Source organism: Harpia harpyja, chromosome 2 (genome assembly GCF_026419915.1).
Source record: "Harpia harpyja isolate bHarHar1 chromosome 2, bHarHar1 primary haplotype, whole genome shotgun sequence".
NCBI classification, from domain to species: domain Eukaryota; kingdom Metazoa; phylum Chordata; class Aves; order Accipitriformes; family Accipitridae; genus Harpia; species Harpia harpyja.
This window is the reverse complement of record NC_068941.1, coordinates 45,452,064-45,468,764: the sequence shown is the minus strand read 5'-3', so window position 1 is coordinate 45,468,764 and position 16,701 is coordinate 45,452,064. Positions and strand designations below refer to the sequence as shown.

At 36.8% G+C, this 16,701-nt stretch overlaps 1 long non-coding RNA gene across 2 annotated transcripts; it reads right to left on the bottom strand.

Moving 5' to 3' along the window:
- Nucleotides 1–5,790: 5,790 nt before the first annotated feature.
- Nucleotides 5,791–9,286, bottom strand: LOC128137535 (uncharacterized). 2 transcript variants are annotated; one of them, XR_008233722.1, is made up of 2 exons: nucleotides 7,010–9,286; nucleotides 5,791–6,094 (listed from the first exon to the last, which is right to left on the bottom strand). It is a non-coding gene; the product is annotated as an uncharacterized LOC128137535 (long non-coding RNA). The 2 variants fall into 2 exon arrangements; XR_008233723.1 differs by having other exon boundaries at nucleotides 7,050–9,286.
- Between the last annotated feature and the right edge of the window lie 7,415 nt (nucleotides 9,287–16,701).

Genomic DNA, 16,701 nt, shown 5'->3' with positions numbered 1-16,701 from the left:
TGCCTTTTCTACTTTGCTCCTAGTCTTCAATAATAAGGCAGAAAAGACAACAAAATTGGTTGGTTTGCTCTGCTTCATAATAGCTGGTCTCCTCTTTTCTTCTCTTTACAGCTACTGCAAAACAAATGGAGAGCTAAAATCACCATCCTGTCCCCTGTGTAACTATGTTTTTGTGCTATATTTTAGGCTCTTTTCTAAAAGCTCAATTAATCTGTCATTGATGCTGAATATACCCGTAGTGTTTCTAAATGAAGCATGCAGTTCTGCTGCAATCTCAGTTTTACAATGCTTTCTGTTTTTTCTGCTATTGTGCTTATTATATGTGGTATGTGCACTTTTAGTTCCATTCTTGTTGATTAATAGGGTGTTAAGAAGCAGAAGAGGTGGAAGAGGAGGAGGAAGTAGAGGTGGAAGAGGAGGAGGAAGTAGAGGTAGAAGAGGAGGAGGAGGAAGAAGGAAGAGGAGAAGAATTACTGGGTACCCCAGAACACCTATCCATATCATAGCCATTTAATACGTTTGTGAATCTGTTTTTCTTACCTTCATGTTCCTTGCCATAACTTGAAACCAGACCCAAACCGCCGTGTCATTAGCACTGTACTTTCATCTTTTTTGGCCTGGAGGAATAACATCATAAAATTTATACCTGTATTATTGTCCTTCAGGTCTGCTAATCTTTCTTAACAGGGCTGTAAATAAGACCACTCAGATTCCCTTTAAAATAAAAAAAACTACATGAAAAAGAGAGAGGGAAAATCTGCAAATACCTCCTCCTAAGGCCATGACCTCCTCCATCTATCATGACCAGAGCAGGTAGATAAGGAGGTTTCATATGAAAGCAACCATTCTGAGTGACTACACGTTAAATCAACTTGTAGATCGAGCTTTGACAGGTGCTGATATGAAGGGCTGGCAGAGGCCACATGGGAACTGTGTGCTACAGATCCATTATTTTCCTACTTCCCCAGGACATCTGAAGAAAGTGGAAAAGATGAAAATCTTCCATCTCTATAAGCAGTTCTTCACTCCCTCTCGCTAATGGATGTGCAGCTCTGCTGGAGCATTATAGTGTTCTCAAGCCATAATATTTCACACCAAATAATCTTTTGCTTGAGAAAAAATACACTGAGGCATAAAGCCAACAGTTGAAGCGCTATGTTTTCATGAATTATAATTTCAGTTATTACTTTGGGCTTGCATCCAAGTGTGAATTGCTAACATTTTATGCAGTTTCCACACTAATGGATAGTTAAATGGTACTCCTAATAAAACAAAGATAAAATTATTAAAATGGTAAGGACATTTCTTTGATATACAGTTCAAAACTTTTTATGCTTTTTTTTTTTTTGTGCTATATTAAAACAGTATGACCTTTACTACAGTCGTCATCCCACTATAGAAATGAGCAAACATGGGTAGAAATTAAGACAATTGCTTACCAACAAACTCTGCCACCCAGAAAAAAGTCAGGTTTCACGTGCTTTTCTTTTCAAGTTCGTCTGTTTCACCCACTTGAAGAGATCATACCTTTGAATCTGATAAATTACTTCTTTGTAGAGAACTCTTATGAAGAAGATAATAGATAGATAAAAAAAATTAGAAAATATACATCAAAAAGTAATCTTAAAGTCTAAATCCACAGTAGTAGCCCCAAAGCAATATGCAAACAGACTTTTAATCTTTCAGCTTGAGTGCTTCCAGGCCTAATTTTAATTCAACTCTTTAGAGTCAGAGTATGCAAAACAGAGCAAAGCGTCAAATTTTAGGGCTGAGTACTTTGCCTGAATTCTAACAAAGCAGGTAAGCATATTAAACTTCAAGTTTTTGTGCAGCTACACTATATACATTCATGAAATCTTATACTGTCCAGCTGCTTGCTGAACTTAGGATTTATATCAGGAGCACACTTTTAAAGTGAATATCCCAATCATTCCCATTTACTGTGCTTTACTTCATGTCATGAAGCAGCATCAGAAATTGCAAACTGGATTTTTTTGAACTAATTATGAATTGAAGATGAGTACAACAGATGAAGCCCAAGTGTTAATAGGCACTTGGTCTGCAGAAGCTGATATCAACTAATCTGAGTAAATGCACCTGAAACGCATGTAGTGTGGATGTCGTGTTCTTGGCACCAACTGTTTTGCTCCATAAGCCTTCTCTTGTGGGGCTGCACTACTCACACAGGTGTAACCTCAGTCTTCTGAGTTAGAACTTGTCTTTTTGCAGTCACTCTGGTTCTCAGGATTTAAGGATAAAAGTGGGCATTTTCCTTTATAGTCCAGGGCACCTCAAGAGTGAGCCTCAGAGGAATTTAGAAAATAACAAGGAGCCTAGGTACATTATAGAAAGGGATAAGAAAAGCACAGCCAGGGTGGATTTTTTTTTTATTTATACAGAATACTCATTTTGTGATTGGTCTGCCTTGATCAACCTCAAAAAATTGTACAGTTTGTAAAGTTAGAGATAATGGCACATACGTGTGTTGCATGGGTTCAATATCACTGTACTTTGAGGGATATTAGGAAAGGAATGAGAATACATCCTGAATTCTTTCATTTAAAAAAATAGGTGAATGCTACTTTTAGCACTTTAATATGACCTTTCTTTAGAATATGTAAACACAGTCCTATGAATTTACATCTGTCAATTACGTTTTAATAAATAAAAGATTTACGTGTATCACAAAAAGCAAAGAAAAAGGCTACACTGTGTAGCTAACTCCTCCAGATAACTCAGACTAACATACAGAGTTTGGTTCTTAGCTGAATTAAAGAGATATACTATTTATGTCTAACCTCTTTGGTTTTTTGTGGCTTTTTCTTCTGTGTTGTATTGCAACATCATCTTTGAAGATGTTATTGCTGGAATTAATTACTTCTCCATATACCAGAGCACTGGAATCCTGAATTTGTTACATCAAAGGATATTGACTGAGAAGACAAATAATTAAATGACCCGTAACACAGGTAAATGATACTCTTGGGATCAAAGGGATCCCCTATGAATACTGTGTGCTGCTCTGTTCTGCCAGTCATAGAAAGTGTCATTTGGCTGCAATGGCTGTAGTGAGGTAGCTTTTGTCAGTCCTTCAAAGTGAGGGGTTTCCCAACAGGATCTTCCTGTTTGTTTTCCTTGTTTGCTAATTGTTCAGAAAATACTAAGATGAACATAAGACTTGGTCAAATATCAATTCATATGACATAGCTACATTAGTACTTGTGAGTTAGGCTTCTGAACTACTTTCAAGTGAAGGAGAAGACCGTCACCAGTAGTCTGTTTTGGGAATGGATGGAGATGGCTAACTAAGAGTTTTCTGGTGCAAGAAAATAATATGCAAAAGGTATTACCTTTAAATCTTATCTTGAACCAAGACAGTTGTTTTGAGTCTTCTTTGAAAGTGAGTTAAGCTTAAGATGTAAAAATCACCCCTCTTCTAGTACAAGAGTGCCCATGTTGAAAATTAGTGTAGACCAGCTAATGTAGCTGTAGCTTAGACTGTAAGAGCTTGGTTGCGTAGAAATGCTGTGACGTGCCTTCTTTAAGCATGTTTTCCTAGGAATCATGAATGTGTCTTGTCAGTGCCTCTGTCCTCTCTTCCTTTACTCATTCCTCACTTTTTTTGAATATAAAGATCTTACTCAGCTGTCAATGTTAATACTTTACATACCATTAGTGCTGAACTAGGTTGGATATTTCACTGCGGTGCAAATAAATCATGAAACTAAAAATCTACCCAAGTATTAGAAAGCAGAAATAATATCTGTGCTGTGAAGTAGTCATTCTTCATGTTATAGCTTCTCTGATTATGATGGATAAGACCTGCTCTCCTGCAGCAAAATAATTTGAAATATGTATATATATGTGTGTGATATAATATTTAGAAGAAGAATAAATTAAAGGTATTGTGTTTGTCTAGAAGCTGATGACTGGATCACCAGCTAGTATAAATTTATATACTGCTATTGAGAGTCAGAGATATTACTAAATGACTCAATACTGTACTAAGAATCAAAACCTGAATATGTTGCCTGTTAATATAAAAATATTTCCATTCAAAATGAAGCAGAAGTCTATAGCTGCAAGAATTTTTGGAAGATTTATTAAATACTGTCTGTTATAGTAAAACATATATTCAGGTGTATGTACAAGTAATAATCTTATATGGATTTCAACTGTTAGCCTACTATATACAAATTTTATACTGCTGCAATGGTAATCTGGTATGATTAGTTCTTTATGCAATTTCATGTAAAATAGTTGTTCACACACATTTGTTTTCTTTCTTACCTCGTTAAAGTTCATGGCTTAGATGCACATTTTTGGTGAGGTACTTCCCATAGCTTTTTAAAATTAACTTTCTCAACTAATGGTGCTCTTTCTTTTCTGCTTCTTACTGTTAATAAACTACTAAAGCTTAATATGGAGAACAACAGTCAGCAAGAACTACACCTATCAGTCAGTGCAGAAATAGTACACTTTATGAGTAGAACTAAGGAGCAATAGCCACTAAATCTCAGAATAAAAAAATAATTCCTTCACCTGTACGGTGTCTGTACTGGAAAGTATTGCTTCCCCTATGGAGTCATACTTATGGGAATTTTTAATAAAAAATGAATTAACTTCAGCCCTGAGGATGTGGCCATTAGGCTAAACAAGTCACTCCCAAAATTACAGTTCCTCTTCCCTAACTTGTGCCATGAGCAGGAACGGGCTATTAAGTCTAAGATGTCCCCTAACTGAATTCAACTGTAAAAATCTTCCTGACTTCGACAGAACCAGATTTACATTATAGGAAAGACTTGTCTAATGCCAGGATCTTTGCTTGGGTTCTCTACAGCTGGAAAGCTATCATATGTGATAGAAGTAATGGTATTAGTATGGCAGGAGAAGGAGGATACTCAAGAAGTGCAGAAATGACCTGCGGGAAGGTTTTCAACTGTTCAGGGTGGAAGATGACATGTTGTCCTCTTACAGAACATAATAAAGCATAAGTAGAACAATATATCTGAATTGTGGATAATAATAGAAGACAGCATAGAATTTTAATCTGGTAAAGTGTAACTGCATGTCCCTGGTAAAAGGTCTTCCTCTTTACTGTGCATGCATGGTTGCTTCCTGCCTCTTAATGGTTGGGTGAGTAATTAGGTGAGGATTGTATGATACCTTTAATGTTCCAGTGGCTTTTATAACTACGAATCATTGAAATTAGTTTTGTTGTGACTGGGCAATAATGTAAGAAGTGGTTTTACCTCTGTACAGCGGTATCTGCCAACACGTCTGTGAAAGACTCAGTCTTTGCCTGTACAAGAAGGTTAAGTTGATTTACTATGAAACATTTTTAAAGTAATACAACTCCTGTGTGCATATTCTTATTTCAGAGTAGTTCCTTCACAGTTCAGCTTAAACATGTTTGCAGTCGGATTCTTAACTAAGAAAGATCCCAAATGTATGGTGATCTGTTCAGAGAATCTCTTCATGTGGAGAGGAATTTCTTTGCAGTATTTAATGTCAGTTTTTGTGTTAAGAAAGCCTTCAAGACAAAGTTGAAATTCATCTCTACCTAATGGCAGCTTCTGTTTGCAATAGCAACTTCACGAGAAGAACAACACAGTACTTTTTCACACTTACACCTTTTTTCATTGTAGGGCAATGCTTTGCTGTCTATACCAGAGTTACCTGGTACCCAGTCCTGGTATATTGTCCCCTTTGAAAGTGGGATTATAATTCTTCTTGAAGCTGTGTCTCACTTAGCGTGCAAAGTAGGACATAGGCCACTGAAAACACAAATTGAGAATATGCACATAGTTTTTATTTATTTATTTTTTTAATTCCATAATTTAATTAGTACACATGGCATTTGTTTAATACACTTACTGTGCTGGGAGGTTGGTCCCATATATCTTCTATTAGTTAAAAGATTGGGAAGTTTACTTTAGTTCTGTTTAGATTGTATGCAAAAACTTGGACCGTAACTCACAAGAAGGATTGAAAATGTATGCTTGATCTGATCTTCCAAGCCATGATTCTGAGTTCTTAAGTGGTCTCTTATCTTTGTGTCAACACTGAATATTTTTTTCCTGGATGTATCTCCCTACAAAAATGAGTTGTTTTGGATGAGAACATTGGATGAGGAACAGTGGTTTCTTTTTAATCAAAATAACTGCTTTGCAGATTAAATGTCTTCAAAACAATAATTTAAAAAATAATTAAATTAATTAAAGACCAAAGAAACTCAATTTACAAAGAAATTCAATTTACTGTTGCTTTTAAATAAAAAGTGCTAGAATATGGATCTTTGTTAGGTTCATGCATCCTAGAACTACTTGTAAACAGCTCATGAAACCACAAATACCTAGCAGAGTGTTTTATCTTAGAAAACTTTGTTTATGTAGAGTTCTTCCACTAAATATGTTTATATGACACTTGAAGATAAAAACAATTATTTCTTTTGTTATGTTCTTTCCTTACTGAAGTACTCTTGGGTTTAAGGAAATTATTAAAATAGTGGACCTTTAAAACGTCATTTACCTGGTCTGTGCATGGCTTATTCACTGTGTTATATGTGTTCTCTGAACATGTATTTAAAGAAATAATTTGATGTTTAAGCAAGGCAGAAGGTATTTGCAGCAAACAGTCTATGTTTTGACATTTTAAAAATTTTGCTAATTTTTTAAACTTCCCATTTTATTTTTTCACTAGTTTGATCATGTTTTCAATATCAGCAGCACTTAATGAGCTCTTGGACAGTTGAAAAAAAAAAAAGATGAACCAGAACTTGTCTTAACAATAGTGTATACACTGGGAGAGGCACTTTACAGGGATTTTTATTTCCAAGCCATTTAAAACAGTGTGAAACTTTTTTTTGGATTGAGACAACTTGCTAGAATAAAATTAAGTGTTTTATTGTTTAAACTGTTAGTTAAGATACGGAAAGATTTTATAATACAAAGCTCTACAAGCCACTTCCCTTGAGAGGCAATGACCCCCGATGAGCTCCTGCACATACCACAGACATTTCCACGTGCAAGACCAAACTGGACTCTTACTTCTGAAAGCTGGTTTTCTTCCAGTTCAGAGTTAGAGGTACCAACTGCTGAGATGCCTTTGTCTTCCCCAGAAGCAGGATGTGACCAATCACTTTTTAACTCAGTGAGAAGAGGGAATCGGGATGCAGCTGGCCGCGAGACACTGTCTCCGAGCTCTTGCAGGCTTCCTGCCCTGCACTGAGTATCTTGCCTTTGCAGGTTTCTGAACCGGGCTGCAGGAACTCAGTGGGAAGGTTCTTCTGCGTGCGGCACCAGCTCCCACTGAGTTCCTGCGAGCAAAGCACAGTGTCACCTAAAGGTGTTGATATTTTCTGCTTATTACAAAAAGAGTGGAATAATATATTTTCCTGTAGGAGGCTTTGACAAGGCCTAAACTGGACAAGTGTTCCTGGAATTGCTTACCATTACCAAAAAGCAATTGTAATTTAGATACCAGTTTTCATAGTGAATTGCTTTGTTTTGGGAAAACCATTTTTGTGCTAGTACTGTATACATATCAGACCTTGGGCTGACATCGTATTTTGTTGAGACATTATCTATTATCCTTCCAGCAAATGGCTCTAGCATTGATTTGGTCATGGATTAATATGCAGCTTCATTAATTTTTAAATTAAAGGTTAATATCAACTTGGGGGTGTAACAGTTTTGTCTAAATGTATAGTCTAGAAGAAGAGAGTGAATTTCATCTCTTAAGGATTAAATAGATTGGGATTCCCAAGGATCTGCTTTCTTGTCCCTCATACTATTTCATGATCCCTGCTGTGGGGAGGACAAGAAGGGGAGCATCAGGAAACATCAGGAAATGTAGCTAGGAGTGAAGAGAAACCAGTGTGGCAGCGTCACTGGAGAAGACAGGGAAGTTAGCATGCAGCGAGACTTGGAGCTCTCTGCTATAGATAGGGAGAACATTGCAAACTGATGGATTGCATACTTGGCAGAACATCTTAGGAGGAGGCTAGCGGAAGGTATGCCTGATACTGAAAAACAAGAATTATCAATCCTGTATCAATCCTCCGTTCCGTATAATAGCAAAAGACCAAATGCATGCATTATGGTGACCTGGGGAAACTTGTTGAGAGGCTCTGAAAGGAACTTGTCTTGTCCCCTTTTTCTAGAAAGAAATAGTGTGATATGGGATAAAACAGGGATTTTGGGTTACCGTTAGCTATCTGACAGAATAAGACATTCTCTTTACTTTCCTGAAAAACACTGACAATCTGCAAACAATGCATCATAATTAGGCTGCTCAACAACTACCATCTGAAGCTTTGTGATACAACAGGGTCAATTTCTTGATATTTTTACTCTTGTCACGGTGGTGAGGAACAAAATGACTTCTCCTTCCCTGTATATGTTATACCTTGTAGCCTAGACCAGAGCTCTTCCAGTCATCTCCTAATATGCAAAAGGGAGTCTTCTAACAATTACTCTATGAGTTACTTTGTCCTTCCCCTTGCTTCTTTTTACTTGTGGACAGAAGAAGCAGTGCTGGTGTAGTACTGGTACTTGATATCTAAGGAAATGGGTAGGATCCAAAACCTGAAAAACTCCAGAAATGCTTTGTCCGTGAGGCAAGAATGATCAGTTCCAACCTCAGCCTTAGAAGTTCAGCAGATCTTCTGGACTTTGGGGAGAAAGAGCTATTGCTTCATTAGCCATACCTGCTCTGTGAAGAATTGGAGGACTTCAGTGTCAAGACTGAGAAAGGCACCTTTCAAAAGCAGCAAATCAACCTAATTTTTGTAAAGCATACTATAAACTTTCTAACTATCTGAAATCAAAAGCATACTTGAATATAGATGGAGAAATTTAAAAAATATTTGCCCGGTACTTTTCAGTCAGCTTCAGCAGCTTATTAACATTACTGTAAATTAAATAGCTACTGTAATAATACAGTCTCATTGTAAAGAAAACTATCTTCCAATGTAGATGTTCTGTTGACTGAACAGATATAAAGGTAAATACACTGCTTGTAAATATACTTTATACATGACTGAAAAGTGGGGAAGAAACCAAACATAACTTCTGAATTTAAAGTTTCTCTTTTTGGAATTTAGAGCAGATGTGCTCTGTAAAACAAGCCCTGGTACTTTTATTAAGGCCTTGAAGTGGGGTTGTAAAAAGGTGCTGAAGCAGCTTTATGGGTCGTGGTTCATTAACTCTAATTGTCACGTCTGGATTCCATCTGATGGATGATCAGGTCCTTCCTTTCTCACATCCGTTTTCTCACTGTCTTGAGGTGACCAGCTTCCCGAGCTACCTCTTTCAGAAGTATTTCCAACAGTAGACCTCTAATATTCTAAACCACTTCAGTCATACTTGAACGTGTCTTTTTCTTGTTGGATTTGCTCCTTTTCTTGTACTCTTCCTGTGTGGAGCTTTCCTCTGGAGAGAACAGAGCCATCATTAATGAAAAGCATTTTAGATTTTGAGAGATTATGTTACATAAAAGTTTTCCTACTTGATGAGACTTCTTTTTGGAGGTCAGAAAATTCTTACATACATTAAAAATAGAAAATGTAAAAGCCTTACTGAGCACCAAGTGCCTTCTGATTTCAGGCTTGATATGAGGGAGTGAAGAAGCAATGTTTTGCATAACCACCCACGTCAGACAACCAATTAATTTATAGTATGTGGCCATCTGTGTGTTTCCCAAGTTCTTGTTTCTTTATTGGAATTAACTGTGAGCCAAAAGCAGATCATTAACTCTACGGGCAGTGGAAAAAATATGGAATAAGTAAAGAATGTTCCTCCCTTTATTTCAAGCTGTTTGTGTCTGAAAGTTGTGTCATGATTGCTTGGTGTCCTAAGAAAAGGAATTAATGCTTTCAGACCAACGTCAAATAGTGCCTCTCTTTTTAGCAGTAAATATATTTTTATGGGCATAGAACTACCTGTTTCCCCACTAGAATTAAAATATTCAAAAAAATTTCAGAACCTGGAATTTATTTGGCAAGTCTAATTCCAAAGCATAACTAAAACCTCATGTCATGGTAACAGAAGGAATAATCTTTTGTTACTATGAAAGATTACAATTTGATTAGTTTTCAATGTGCTTTAAGTACTGTTAAGTACTATTCTTTAAAATAAGTAAATAAATAATGCTGTGTTGTTAAACATTAATTTCATTAGCATGATTGGTAGTAGGGAATTTTCTGAAATCAAGAGAAATAAGAACTGTAAATCTGAACACATTTTCTGAGTTTATAAAATCAGAGTCTAAGATTCCATAAGGTTATCTTTTCTTGGCTGTTAATGTTGTCATAAGTATTAAAAAAATCTGATTTTATTTCCCTGATATACTGTGCCAAAATACAATAATCAATAAACTGTAAGCATGTGAAACAGTTGCAACACTTCTCATGTTACTCATTTTAAATCTGTTGAATTGTTTATACATGTAGACCCCAAAGTTTTGAAAAAAATTCTTACAAATCCATTTTGCCATTAATAGCAGACAGATAACTTTCTAGAAGTATTACCAACATTAAATATCTATAAGTGTATTTATTTTTTTCAAATGTTTTTTTCAAGTATATTCCATTTTTGTTAATGAATTTGTTTTCCTTCAGAATGCCACCATCATGGGATATTCCTATCAGAATTGTCTGATACTGATTTCTCAAAATCCTATTGGCATTTCTATTTCTTTTAAAATATTTCCTGTATTGTAAAATAGGAAGAAATGTCACAGATAAACTGAGTATCCTACTCCCCACTTGTGTTAACTTGTTAAAAAGGTCATTTTACTAATTGATAAATGCGCTTGGATATAGCTATCTATATGACCTATGAATTCTGTTTGTTCAGGTTTATTATCTGAGCAGTGGTTTAATTCTTTTAGTTATAATGCTAAAAAATACAATATGCATAACAGAATTAAAACAGCCTATCTTACCCATGTTTCAGTATGCCTTGTGACTTTTGTTAAGAGAGTCTTCCTATTGTCTCAAAAAAATCTGGTGCTACTCTATAGTATAAACTCACTATTTCATTCTGGGCTCTGCATATCAGCATTAATTTCATTCTTTTACAGCCTCCACTTTTCTATTATTTATCCTTAGCCAGGATCTAACCAATCCTGATTTAGCCATGGCATGCTAAGCTCATTATTCTATATTTCTGCAGTTTTCTCCATAGTAACCATGTGTCTGAGAGCATAAAATAGACAGGAAAACTGTTGGATTATTTGACAGTATCTCTGGTCTTTAGTGTCACCACACTTGTATTTTTATTGTCTGATAATTGACTTTTTTCTTGCATTTTATCTATAGGTAAGGAGCTTGCTGGCCTGATTTTCACACTGCAATGTCTTAACTTCAGCCTGTTGTGGGCCTTTTTAATTTTCTTTAATAACAGAAGGAAGTGAGAGGTGTTTAAATATACTCATAAACCATTTTTATGCAAAGCTCTCACTTCTTCAATCTCCGGTGTTAATTTACTTCTTTGGCTTCCACTTTTCTTCTCCTCTGGGAAGCTCTACTAATTTCCTTCATGTTACAGTTTCATATGCATCCTAGTCTATGTTTTCAGATGTTTGACCTTTATTAGCTATATAAAATAGAATATAGTTTCTGCTTTGATAGCATCCAAACCCTGAAATTCATCATTAGGGAGTTACTCCATTTCCAGTTCTTTTCTCTTGGACCACCACTAGTTGTTTTTAAATTGCAGTCTTTGCGTAAGCTGAACATACTTAGGCTCTGATATCTGATCTATACAATCTGCCATCAAAGAAAATGAGGCCAACATGTATTTGACCTGTTGCATAAATTTGGAGCTAGGAAAAATAATACATTCCCTGAGAAGAATGCTGGTGCCTTTAGATGTTGTGAAGTCTAGTTTGCTTTTCTTTCTTTTCTGTTCTTTCCTTTTTTGTTATTCCGTCATCTCCACCTACTCCTCCATACTTTCTCCATAATTGACTGGTCCTGAAGTCCTTAGGTGTCTGTGTTCTTACCTTTAAAATATGCACTTTTGTTTTTGCAGCCTTCCAAAATAGAGTTATCCAATACTTAAAATATTTGTCTAACCTGTCCTTTCATTATCATCTCCTATATTTGAACTGTTACTGGACTCAGGTCTTTGTTCTTGCCGTGGTAACATACCTTTTTTGAATTATTCTTTCTGTTTGGGCTCATGAGTCTCATTTGTCTCATTTAGGCTATGACCTGTATCAAACATGGCCAATTTATGTCATCGTAACAAGTTACAGATGAGCCATCCTACCTGTTTGTATGCATGTTCTTAACTTGCCTCCCATGCAAGGAAAGTGCTGTTAATTTGCATCTCAGTGAAAGAAGTTTTCAAAATCCCTGTGTTTAAGGTACACGAGTGTAAGTTCACACGTAGAGGAACAGGCAACGTAAACTGTTGCTAGAGGGAGGAGGTGACACAGTTATAGAAATGTAGAATAGGAGGGAGGTGCTTGGGATTATCTAATTGCTATTAATTTCTGATGCATTTGGTATTAATTGCCTCACCATGTTTCCATTTTTTATAAATATTTTGTGATATGAAGAGGTCACTGAAAAGCAGCTATGTTTTTAACCCTAACTTTGCCCTATTTTGCATTTGTACTTTTAATTCCGCCTCACTGAGTGCTAGGATTTTCTCTTTCTCCTGTGCCTCCTGACCCATTAGATTATCTTCTATGGAAATCCCATTAACAATATCTGAATCTTTTAAAAAAAATTTGTTTGTTTGGTTGGGTTTTTTTGGTTGGTTGGTTGGTTTTGGTTTTTTTAGAAATCTGTTAGCTTCCCTCAGGTTGGAAAGACTTCTTGAGAAGGTTTCTGGAAGCCAGGAGCGTCCTTTGCCATGGAACAGGGAATACAAAAGTCTTCAACTTGGAGGTTAGTAGATTCCTCATTGTATTTAGGTGGAAGCTACATGAAATCCAATTGTGATGAGGAAATATATTGATTTAAAAGACCTGCCATTTTAAAAACATGTTTTATAAATAATTTTTCTATTTAACCCTGGGTATCAGTCTTATTTAGTAGTGAACATATCTAGAGAAAGGGAGATTTTTTTTTTAATCAATGCACCAAGAACTTATCTTCTGTGTTATACACCAGTTTGAGCACAGATTTATGGTTTTTTCACAGAAATCTATCCCCACCCTTTCTTCCCACTCCATCAGCCACAAACAAAATGTATATGGAATTCAAGGCTATATAATGAAGAATACAGGAAAGTAAAGAAAACAAAATTAATTTTGAGGTATGTTTCCAAGATTCCAGCCAAGTCATGCAAAAGCCTACCTAAGGTCACTTATCTATGCTTTTACAGGTGCCTCTATACTTCACAGGTACTGTTAAGTGCGGCCTGACGAGAGTTGCCTGGGGTCTGTGGAAGCAGAGGTAGAAGGAGAGTTCAGGGGAACAGAAAGGAACATGAGAGCCAAGCAGAAATGTCAACTAATTCTGACACATTTCAAATGTTTCTAGCTACAAAATGAGCCTGAGTACATGCTCATACACATAGCTTTGCAGTATCCTAATAATTTTCTGGGGCACAAAGCCAGGAGAGGTCCCCGAGATTAGTGAGCCCTTTTCTTCCTATATTCTTTCAGATATGAATTCTCCTACACATAGAGAACTGGAAAGCCTCTATCCTACTTACAAAACATAGTCCTCAAAAAGTCCTTTCTAAACACCACTCACACCGATGGGGTGCAAGAGTATCATATTACTAAGGGAAAAATAGAATTAGTAGACACAGAACAGGAGCTGGTGGAGTCATCTTATTTATTGCCTTCTTCCAAACCAAACTGTTAGTTTTTTAATCTGGGAAGGACTCCTTAAACTCTGTGGCACTTACTCTGCTATATATGTATCAGCAACATTTACCTCCCAGGGAGAGGAAAACTGTTGTATGCTTCTGAGTATAATAAGAATGTCATCCAATTCACGAGTGTTACCCAACAATTCAAAAGCAGTCTTATGACTCCAATATGGATTGACTTTAGTCCTAAAATAATATATACCAATTCTTTAGGGATTCCTGGGAAAGTCTTACTGTTCAGTTCTAACTCCCACACCATGAGTTTGAAAACAGAGGGCTGTTTTTTCTTTCTTTTCTATCCTCCCCTGTAGCGCTTTTCAAAGGTGGCTTATTTTCCCTGAGTTTTGCCACAAAAGGGAGTTAGTAAACTTTAAACCCCATATGTTGGGAGGCAAAGGAGTGACATAAAAGCACCCTGGTAATGTTTTTGTGTGTGGGAGGACTTGCTGTAGGCCTATTAGGTTTCTCCAGAAGTTTTCTCAGAAAAAAAGCAAGACAAGAAAACTATCTTGCTCCTAATTATCCAGACCCCTTGAATTTTGTATTTGATTTTGATATAACTGTTTTTGAATACCTCCATTTCATTCTGATCAGCACAAGGCATTGTGTGGTCTGCTCATTGTGCCATTCTTGAGTTGAAATCCTGAATTCAACCTGCGCTTGACAGAGCAGTGGCAGATGGTGTTTATGAATGGAAGCATCTCCCTGGTGTTTACACTGAGTGAACGGGAGGCAGGGAGGAAAAGCACTTGTTGCTACGGGGTTTTCCTCCTGCCAGTCAAATGGTATAATTAGCCAAGCACCCATCCTGGTTCTCTCTGTTGCTGCCCTGGGAATCTTCTCCTTCCTGGTGGTGTGCCACTTTCAATGCTTTCTGCCCTATCCTCAAGCAATTTGGCATAGGTCCTCCAGTGAAACAGAAGCACAGCCATTACTTACATTACAATCACTTAGCGGTTAAGACCATTCATGTAGGAAGTGGAAAACTTCATTTCAGTGCCTTCCTCGAGGGAGCCGAAATACACTAATGAAAGTGCTAACCACCAAATTATAACCTAAGCTGAAAGAACAATCTATCCTGTTGCAAGCGTACAGAAAAGAATTAAAATTCAGTAGGCTTCTGCTGTGGTTTGTGCACTTGCCCAGAGGAAGGTGCACGAGCGAGTCTTCTGAAAAGAAGAGTTTGTTTTTGTTACTCTGGCAACTTCGTACCACTGGGAAAGCATTGAGCCCTGCATTAAGAAGCTAGATTGTGCCTCCCGAGTATCCCTGACCAGCATATGGTGGGATTTGGGACTCAATGCTATGCACAGCATTGCATTTGACCCGATGTAGACAGATTGCTGCTCAGCACACAGGGTGTAGGACATACTGGATTGGCTTAAAAGGTACATCTTGCCTTGTATCCTCTCTGAGAGTGACCATTAGCAAATACTTATTAATTCTTAGAATTAAAGAAACAGATATGTATAGAGTGAGTCTTCCCCAAAGCATCCTGTTCTCGAATTTAGGATGTTCTCAGATGTTTAAGAACCCCTTCGTTTGGCCTGCCCAGCCCTGTTCACAGCAACTGACATGTTCAGATGCCTAAAAGTTAGGGGAACCAAGTCTTTCCTCAGGTATGATCCTAAAACTTTTCTAGTCTTCTTTCTTTTCACCTTCATCCATCTCTTCCTCTTCTGGCTTCTATACCTTTAAAGACTTTCACACTCATAGCAAATAAAATTGCTTAGAAATTACATTCCGCCAAATGAATCACTATTATTATTTCTGATTAAATATATTCTTTTATTTAATTATTCAGCAACTACCTGCAAATTTTCACCTCTAAGCCCATGTCTGTGTTGCCGTACAGATGGTTGTGTTTCAGCTTTTCCTATAGTTCAGTCCAGTGTAGGCTCTTCTGTTACTAATATCTGCAGGATGGGTGGTCCCATACAGCTTTTTTTTCAAACTGAGTGTAAAAAGGCCCTATGTTTCCATTATGCAGTGATAGTCTGGTTTTAGTAATACATCTGCAAATTCTGCTACAAGCTATACTCTCCCCCCCCCCAAACCTCCATAAGTCTTAAGGGAAATATATATATGTGCAAATATATATAGTATAGAAAAGAATATTAAATATAAAAATCCTCCCACATTAGCAGGTCTAATTATCTACCATTTTAAAATGGTTTATTTTTTGTGGTCTCTTCTGTCAGGTGGCTGGAGATAGGATGAGAGGAAATGGCCTCAAGTTGCGCCAAGGGAGATTTAGGTTAGATATTAGGAAAAATTTCTTTACTGAGAGGGTTGTCAGACATTGGAACAGGCTGCCCAGGAACGTGGTTGAGTGACCATCCCTGGAGGTATTCAAAGAGCGCGTAGACGAGGTACTCCAGAACATGGTTTAGTGGGCATGGTTGATGGTTGGACTCGATGATCTTGAAGGTCTTTTCCAACAGAAATGATTCTATGATTCTATGATTCTATGATTTTGAATCATGAAATTAGGAACATAATTATAATATAGTCTCCCACTTGCAGTATCTTCAAACAATCGAACGCTTGGGGTACTTAAATTTTGAGAATGTCCTCTTCTTGTGTTAATCTTCCATTAGGTGTAATACTAGTCTTAAATATACATTTTCTATTTTGGCTTTAGGATTAAAAGTTGTTCTTTTGAGCGTGAACCACATATAGTTTTATTACTGATTTGTGAAAGGGACATTCAGGTCAACAAAAGCCGTCTCTCGACTTAAGATATTGTAAAATGGGTATCTGGCATTTTTTAAACTGAGTCAGAAGGAAAATAATAAGGAAACTTTCAATTATAAAGCAAGAAATAAGGGAAGGCTGGAATGTGCCTCCATCTTCTCATATA